Genomic DNA, 9,092 nt, shown 5'->3' with positions numbered 1-9,092 from the left:
AAGCGGGGGAGGGCATACCATACCACCCCATCCAATCCCAGTCCCCGCACTTCTAGCCACTGCTCAGGAGGAGCTTTGCATAGGTTGGGGGCTGGGAATGGACCAGCTACAAAACTGGAAGCTCCTGCCCAGCCAGGTCCCATGGGCAGGGGTATCAGTGCAGCTCATTCACCTCCTACCTGTGGGAGGCCCTGGCTTAGAAGGTGGGAATGTGGTGTGTGCTGCACTCCACTGCAGTGGTCAGTGCATCTCCTGCCCCCACCCCCATGCACCTGTCTAGGCCAAGAAGCAGGGCCCTGGGCACAGCCACTCAGTCTGCCCTGCTCTGCCCAGCTCTGGCCCTGCTCGCCACAAAGTGATGGCTACAGGCTACTGATGGTGCTGGTGGGCATGGCAGGTGAGAGCTGGGGTGGGAGCTGTTGTCAGGAGCTCGTGCCTTGTCTGCTTTGAGCTGCCTGTGCTGCGGTAGCTAGGAGCCACAGCAGTGTGGCAGCAGGGGGTATCAGCAGCTTCTGCATGAGGCCCTGTGGCCCCTGCCCCCAGTGTCATTTCCCTTTCAGCCATATCTTTTTGCAACTTGGACTCCAGGTAGCCCATCCTCATCTCTGGGTCATGCGGTGGAAAGCAGTGGTAGGAACCTGGTGCTGTCTCTGCCCAAAGGGGCTGTGAGAATCAGTGAGAAGAGGAAAGGAGATGTGACAACCAAAGCCAGGGCAGAGTGACCCCTGGGGCATAGCAGGGCAGGGGGAATGGGGGATGGGTCCACCAAAATGCAAGTTTGCTCAGGGTGCCATTTTCCCTAAGGCCAGCTCTGACCTCACCACCTTTGTAGTTAGGATGATGAAAGAGGAAAAAAAAATTTACAATGTAATATAAACAAATTGGAACAGCATATATTTTGTTTTGATAAAAAGTCTTTTGAAATAGTTTGAAAAAAGCAAAAGTGATTTTTATTCCAAAATAGCTTACCCTATTTAGAGATTTCATTACAGTTACCCTAGATTGACCATGACACCCTTGGCTAGAAGCACATTAATTCTCGGGAAGACCCCAGTCATTATAAGAAGCTGAGGGGAACTTTTCTTCTGCAGGAACTAAGGTTGTCACAAGCTCCTTTTCAGGCATTTTTTTTTGTAGCTGACCTGTATCTTTTGCAACATGTTTTACTATTTTGTTCATGCTGTAGGTGACATCTGATGGCACAGGAAGATTCTGATTCAGGTATTTGGGGTTTGCTTTGTCTCCCCCTCATAAAATACTCTGAAATTGGTTGTTAACCCCTTGCCCTATACCCTAAAACTAATCAGTATATTTTAGCATGAAGAACCCATAAACAGAAAATCCCTTAACCAGTGCAGAATCAACTTTGACCTTGATTTCTACATTACTATTCACAGCAGAAGTGTACTCTGTCTCACTGAGAGAAAACAAGCAACCTCTTGACCCTTGGACATTTTTTCATATTAATAGTGTCTTCAAATCTAAAGCATATCAGATAAAAACAATTCAGACAGTATCAAAGCACTGGGTGAAAGCTTGACTCTTTGTCTGATATTTTTACATGGTGAAACTTTACTTGCTTTTAATTAATTCTTTGATCAAGATAAGTACACAATGCTATACAACACAAGACGATACACAGCACATAATCTCTAATTGACTGACCTGTCAGGTTTCTTTAATTCTCTTGGCAACATTTATTTTCACTGGCTCCACCTCTCTTCCCATCTATGTCTTTATTAATTAGCTCCAATGTTATACATGATGGCACATACTTATAAGTTGTTATGACTTGAGTCCATAATGTATTCTCCCATGGCAAAGCTAGTGACAAGATGGAAAGTGCAAGCAATTCTACAAAGTTCAACTAAAATAAATCCTACATAGATGCCATTAGCTAAGCCACTGAAAAAAAAGGATCAAGAAGGATGGTGGCAGCAGGAAGTAAATTTAAGTACTTGCACTATAGAGCAAGACAAGAGAACTGATCTGAAGATTAGTAGGTAGAGAAGAAAAGAACAGAATGCTATAAGGGACAGCATCCTAAAACAAGAGAATTTTGCTTGGAAAGTCTGGTGAAGATGTTCTTCTGTGTGCATGTTTATTTAAGATTATGTCTAGATGATACAGCAGTTGAAACATACAGAATACTTTACAGAAGTTCTCTCCTTGGTTTGCTGTCCACATCAGGATACTGAAATCCTCTCCTTACTTTGCCAATACTCTAACTACACTGGTAAACTACTTTTGATTCAGTTTTTTTTTTCTTAACAGTGCATTGCTTAAATAAGCCAAACTATCCTATAGGAAAAATTTCATTCAGTTTTCATCCAATTGACAGTACCATAATTGTTTTGAATAATAAATGGCATTTATCCTCATAAAGACTATTCCTTATCATTTAAGGAGCTCCCCCACTTCATCAAATTGATTATCATGACAAGTTTTAATTATTTAGGATATGGTATACCCATATAGAATATCCAAGTCATATTAGTGGTACTTTTATGGCTTTGGGTCTATTTTTATGATTATCTTGTTTCAGTAAAAATACTAGAGCAAGAGCATAAGTAGGGAAGCAGCCCAAGTCACCAATATGTTGGGTTGGAAGACAAAAATAGCAGTTGCACTCACAGCTGCACAACTGAGTGAGCAGCCTAGTACCAGCTGGAAGTTGCTCCCACCTTTATTGCAGCTGCCCTGGGAGCCTGGCTGACTTGTTATGCCACTGTCCCAGAGATAGAAAGACAGACAGCAAGCAGAAAGTGAAGTAGGAGGTCTAGTCTCAAACAACTTCAAGGAAAGAGAAAGGATCATTTTAGTGGTGTGAGGTAGAGAATAAACCAGGAGATCCAGACTTCTAATTCTTGCACTAGTTCTAACTTTGGGTAGTCATTTCTGCCTCCTCTGACAATTTCCTAATTGGTAAAATAAGGCAAAACTTAATTAGACTCCTCCCGGAGATGTTGAGGAAGATATGTCCATGTTTCTAAAATATTTTGAAAAATAGCACTATAATTGCTAAAGGTTATTGTAAGCAGGGCTGTAGCAATGAATATCATTAAGGTTGTTCAACTCTTTCTATTTTCCATATTTTTGGTTTGATACACAGTTAGGATATGAAAGAATGGAAGGATAACTTGAAGCTGAGTCTCCTACATCCTTGTATGTACACCAATCATATATGTCTGTCTCTGTGTTGTTCCCCTTTTTTCCATAAATATTTATTTAATTATACAGAGTGGAACAGCACAATCACGAGCTATTCAAAAATAAAATAAAATATAATAAAAACACTTGAGAAACCAATAGCCTGGTGATCAAGGAATGGATATCTGAATGAAGAAAGCAGGGATATGAAGTGGGATGTTCTAGACCCAAATGTTTGGCCAAATTGCAGGCTACTTTGGGGTAGTTATTTTGCAATATTTGTGAAAAGCTTTGAAATGTTTGTGTTGTCCTGATATGAAATTTAAATTTCATATAGTTTTTCAGGATGAGAATATTGTTTCCTGCCCTGAATTTTCTGTGCCAATTGTTGGCCTCAGGCTTTTTTTCCCCACTTCAGTTTCAGGAAAAAATGGTTTAGTCATTTTTGAGAAAGTAGCTAAGGAAAAATACATTGTTTTGACATTTAAAGAATCCTGACAAGCTTTTTGTTGAGAAGCTCTATTAACTTCATGCTTTAGAGCAGCATATTGAAATTTGGCAGGGGTAGTTATTTTGTTATTTGTGTGTAAATTCACCCATGTTCAATTAACTTTGATATTACAGTTAATACATGATCACTGGAGATTTACTGGAGTTCAGCAATTAAAATTTCTGACAAAAGCAATCCTCACTGAACATATTTGAGCTTCTCACAGTTCCATTGCTGACCTGATCTTGCAGGTCCATGGCCACGGGGGCAGCCATGATGCTCCCTGCTGATTATGTGGCTCTTGCCCAGCTTAGGCTCAGCTGCAGCCGGTCCCTTGAATCTTGCCTACCATGCCTTGCTGTTAATGAAGGTTATAAAAGGGAAGCTACCTGTGGGCTCTTCATGAATCTGGCCCTGTGTTGATCCCCACCAGGCCCCAGTCACAGTCCTGTGCCCCAGGCCATCAGGCCTTCTCAGCCTGTCTGTACCCAGGCTGGGCAACTGTTGCCTTAAGGGCTCCTTGTGTGGCTCTGTACCTCCTCTACACCACAGCCCAAGCCTCATGGATGTTCTGTCTCTGAGATGTTGTTTATTTCTACCCTCATCCCTCCTTGGGCCTTTGGACCCCCTTTCTGGACTCTTAGACCCCTGGTCCTACACTCAGTCCCTTCTCTGAGCTCTGGACCCCATGTCTCACCCACAGCCCTTCTCCAGGCTCAGGGACTCTCTGGTTTGACTTCGCCCTTCCCTGGGCACCAGGATCCTCAGAGGGCTCAAAATAAAAGAAAGGCCACTTGCTTGTAAGTCTCAGTCCTTCTCTACCCTGGGGCCTTGCCTCTGCTCCCAGGCCTGCAGAGTTGCTTATATAAGTTCCAGTACCTTCAGAAGCCCTGCTGCCCAGGAAGAGACTGACTGACCTGCTCAGGTTCTGCGCTTATATAGCTCCAGCCTGAGCCCTCTATTGTTCAGGTGAGCCTCTCATTAGCTCCCTGCAGCACCTGCAAGCAGCCTCACAGGCTGCTAGCTCCCTTAGCACCCAAGTGACCTGCTACACCAGACTACACATGAAACATCCCCATAGAACTGACTGAACCTGCACCAGCCCACATCTACAGGAGCAAAATGGGACTTCCCCTATAATTGCTCCCGCAAGTGTTCTGGCTGAGGTATGGCTTCAGCAAGCACTGAAATAGAGAACATGGTTCTTGTTTCCACCCTGAGCTCTCCATTATCACCTGCTAGTGCTCATGCAACAGAAAGGAAGAAAACACTTGACTTAAACATTATGAAGTGGGGCAGGAACTGAACTATGAGGAAGTAAAGGTGTAGATTGAATAAGAGTGTAGAAACATGTTACAATTAGCGTGGTTTAACTCAAAGGAACATTTGGCAGAGAAGTGGTGGGGGGAAGGGAGAAAGGGAGTCAGGAGGTACCCTGCACCCCTACAGCTAGAATCACCCCCTGATCACTCCATCATGCCAGCTTGGATCACCTCCTCCACCCCTGGCTTCCAAATTACATCCCACTTCTTGGATTCCCACCCCAATGGCTGCTTGTATCCCTCCCCCTACCACTTGGATCAGCCCAGAGTGGTTGTGGAAGCAGTGGCAGTAGTAGCAGGGGAGTTCCTCCTCCCTGCCTGCTCCCTGGCTCTCTGAAGTCCACACTACATCCATGTGCCTGGATTCATCCTGCACACTACCACAAGCCCTGTGACTGGCCTCTTGCTTGCTAGTCCTACAAGAACTTCGACCCAAGGATTGCAGGCAAAGGAGGAAATGGTAGGGCTGTGTGAAACAGCACCATTTTATTTCAACTTCCATTTTGCCATTTCAATTGGATAGTGTTTCATTTTGAGCTTTGTTTAGTTTCAGAAGCACTGTTCTGTTTCATTTCGTTGAAAATCTTTCACTGTTTTGAAGTTTTGCCCATAGGCTATAAGGGGGAACCACAAACCTGCCTATAACATTGTCATTTTTTGGCATATTTGGATGAAAACAGCTGGAATGGTAGCCCCTTTTGAGGGTATGTAGTCTGACAAGGTTCAAGGAGATAGGTGCAGGGGTTTCTGAGAAACTGCATTTCAAATTCTTGAAATCAAAACTTGTGTCACTTGTAAATGTGAAGGTGCAGGGGGATGAAAACATTAGGCATGGTATACTCTGCTGAGGCCATGTAGTCTGCTGGGTTTCACAAAGATAGGTGCAGGGGATTCTGGGAAACTGCACCTCAGGCTGCTGACAAGCAAAACTCATGACATGGGTGTCTGTGTGTGTGTGTTAAGGTGCACCTTCACTGTTGGTCTCTACACAACATGGTAGTGTGCCCCAATGAGGTCTCCTTCTCCCCTACAGGCTCAGTTCAGTCCACCAGTTGAAGTGACAACAGGTAATAAGTTATTAAGCAGCACAGTAGCACCGGCAGCATCTCAGGCAGCCAAGCAGTCACAGTCAATATCAGAGCAGTCTTTCTCTCTCCTTACTTTCTGTTTCCCTGCAGGTAAGCCCAGCTTCAGCTTCGAAACTCAAAATGTTTTGAAACTTTTGAGACATTTTGACTACCCTCGTTTTGTTTAGAGGCTGTTTCAAAGCCCTTTGTTTCATTTTGATTTCACTGTTTTGAGCTTGAAATGAGTCAAAACAGTGTTAAAACAAAACAGCTGGTAAAAATTCACAGAGCCCTAGGGAATAGGGATGGGCAGTCAAGGAACTTTCAGGCACCATAATGGCTTATCTACAGCTGCCTGGCAGCCCCCTGTCTCTTACCCCTTTTTATATGTCCCCTCCCCCTGGCTTCCCTTCCCCTGCTACCCTCTTTCCCCATCCCCTGTCTCCTTCCCTATGTTTCCTTCCCCCAGTTTCCCGTTTCTTCCCCCATTCCCCCCTATCCACTCACCTGCTACCTGGCTGCCTCCAGCTGTCAGTCCAGGGCCATGACAGATAGTTCATGCTGGGAGCAGTGCCAGCAGTGCCTCCTGATATCCTGAAGAACTGCAAATTGGTTGTTTTATCTCAGTGGAGCAGCCAGAAGTTAAGGTAACCTGTGCTAGGTAGCAGGGTTAAAAAAAAAATCCTTGCCCAAAGTGATGCAAATTTAAGATGGCTAGTGTTAATGAGCCTTAACATGTCTAGTCTAATTGTAATATGTAAGCTCAAAGGTTATAAGACTACTAATGGAGTTTGGAAAGCTAAGCTCAAAGATTTCAAAAGAGATCCTTTTTTATTCCCCAGTGTGGTTCCAGAATGTGTGTGTCTCTGTCTTGTCTCCCTGACTGTCTTGGATGCAAAACCACAAAAGCATACAATTCCAACACCAGTAAATCTTCCTTTTGTAGTCAGAGAACATTTAAGAAGAATATTTAACAAACACATATTGTGAAATACTTAGAAGTAACCTAATAATTTAGCAACATGACAATGTTCAATTAAGTCTCTGAGATGGTTTCTATTATTACTTAACCCAGCTTTCCCTTGAAGTGTCAATACCATTGTTGTCAGGAGGCATTAAAACCATTTTTTTCTAGCAGTGTTAAATCCTTAGGGCTGTCTGTCTTAGTTTATTATAAGCATTTCCTAACTGAGGGTGTGGACAGTGCAACTTGTTAAACCTCTTTAAAACAGTATACACTATATGATACATACTCATAAATAAAGATATTATCATAATGCACACACACGAGTCTACCGCAAGATGAACATGAGCCTTCAGTGTGATGCTGCAGCTAGTAAAGCAAGCAAAATGCTGGCTTGCATCCATAGATGCTTCTCAAGCAGATCCTGGGACATCATTCTCCCATTGTACTCAGCCTTGGTGAGGCCACAGCTGGAGTACTGCGTCCAGTTTTGGGCTCCACAATTCAAAACGGATGTGGAGAAACTCGAGAGGGTGCAGAGGAGAGCCACGCTCATGATCAGAGGGCAAGAAAACAGACCTTATGATGAGAGGCCCAGAGCAATGGGGCTATTCAGCCTGGAAAAGTGCAGGCTCAGGGGTGATCTGGTGGCCACCTACAAGTTTAACAGGGGTGCTTATCAGGATCTGGGGGAACGACTGTTCACCAGAGCCCCCCAAGGGATGACAAGATTGAACAGTCACAAACTCCACTGTGACAGATTCAGGCTGGACATAAGAAAGAAATTCTTCACTGTCTGAGCCCCCAAGGTTTGGAACAGACTGCCACATGAGGCGTTCAAGCACCCACTTTGAATGCCTTCAAGACACATTTGGATGCCTATCTTGCTGGGATCCCTGCTGACTTCCTGCCCCTGGGGCAGGGGGCTGGACTTGGTGATCCTCCAGGGTCCCTTCCAGCCCAAATGTCTATGAAGTATATGGAACCTATAAAGTGTATCAAATTAAGGATTGCCCAGGGATCCTTAATTCTGACATTGCACATTTAAGTGATTGTCTCCACAACTTTAATAATGTACCTTTAAAATTGTTTTTTTTTTTTTTTCAAATTATTAATTCAATAGACCTGAACATTAAGAAGGAAAGAAAGTGACTAGGAAATATCACTGGATTTTAGGAATCTATTTCTTCCTAGCTACTTTGAAATTTCCAGCTAAGTACCATAATGTGGGATGAGAAGCACAGAGTTTATTTGGACTGAGGATATATTAGTCACTAATCAGAGTTAAATCTGATGGAAAAGATGCTAAATCACTAAAGTTGCATCATTTTAGGATGACAAGGTTCTTTGGGTAGATGTGGTATCTTCTATTAGAACAATTAAATAGTTGGAAAATTGTATTTGGCAAGTTTTCAGGCACAAACAACCTTCCTCAAGCATAGGGAGAGTCTGCTGATGTTTTGTGTGTTCTCCCGGGTAGAATAGAAGCCAATATGCAAAATGCAGGTTCATAAAAATGCAAATGAATGGCAGTGAGGAACACATTTGCATATTTTAGGATGTTGCTTATTTGGAAAAAATGCTATGAAAAATCATATTTGTATTTTCTTTTAAAGCCTTTTAGACAGCCTGTAGTGCCATCAGTTCATAGATTCATAGGTTGTGAGGGGTTGGAAGGGACCTTATAGATCATCGGGTCCAGTCCCTCTGCACTAGGCAGGAAAAGACAAGTGGAGTTTAGTGACTCCAGTGAAGTGATTGTTCAGTCTCCTTTTGAAGATTTCAAGGGTAGGTGACAGACAGCACCATCACTGGAGGGAGTTTATTCCACAGTCTGGAGACCCTGACTGTGAAGGAGTTTTTCCTGGAATTGAGCCTGAAGTGGTCTTCCAGGGGTTTGTATCCATTGCTCTTGGTCTTCTCCATGGGTGCCCTGGTGAACAGTTGTTCACCAAGTTCTTGATGTACTCCCCTGATGTAGTGGTAAGCTGCTGCTCAGCCTTCTCTTCTGTAGTATAATAATTATAATATTTTTTTCAGTCTCTAGCTCTATAGATCATAAAGGTTCTTCACTGCTCTCACAATTTACCCCACTGTTT

This window comes from Gavialis gangeticus, unplaced genomic scaffold, assembly GCF_001723915.1.
Source record: "Gavialis gangeticus isolate Ggan-Ray unplaced genomic scaffold, GavGan_comp1, whole genome shotgun sequence".
Lineage (NCBI taxonomy): Eukaryota > Metazoa > Chordata > Crocodylia > Gavialidae > Gavialis > Gavialis gangeticus.
The sequence above is the reverse complement of the archived record's forward strand: the minus strand, read 5'-3'. Positions refer to the sequence as shown.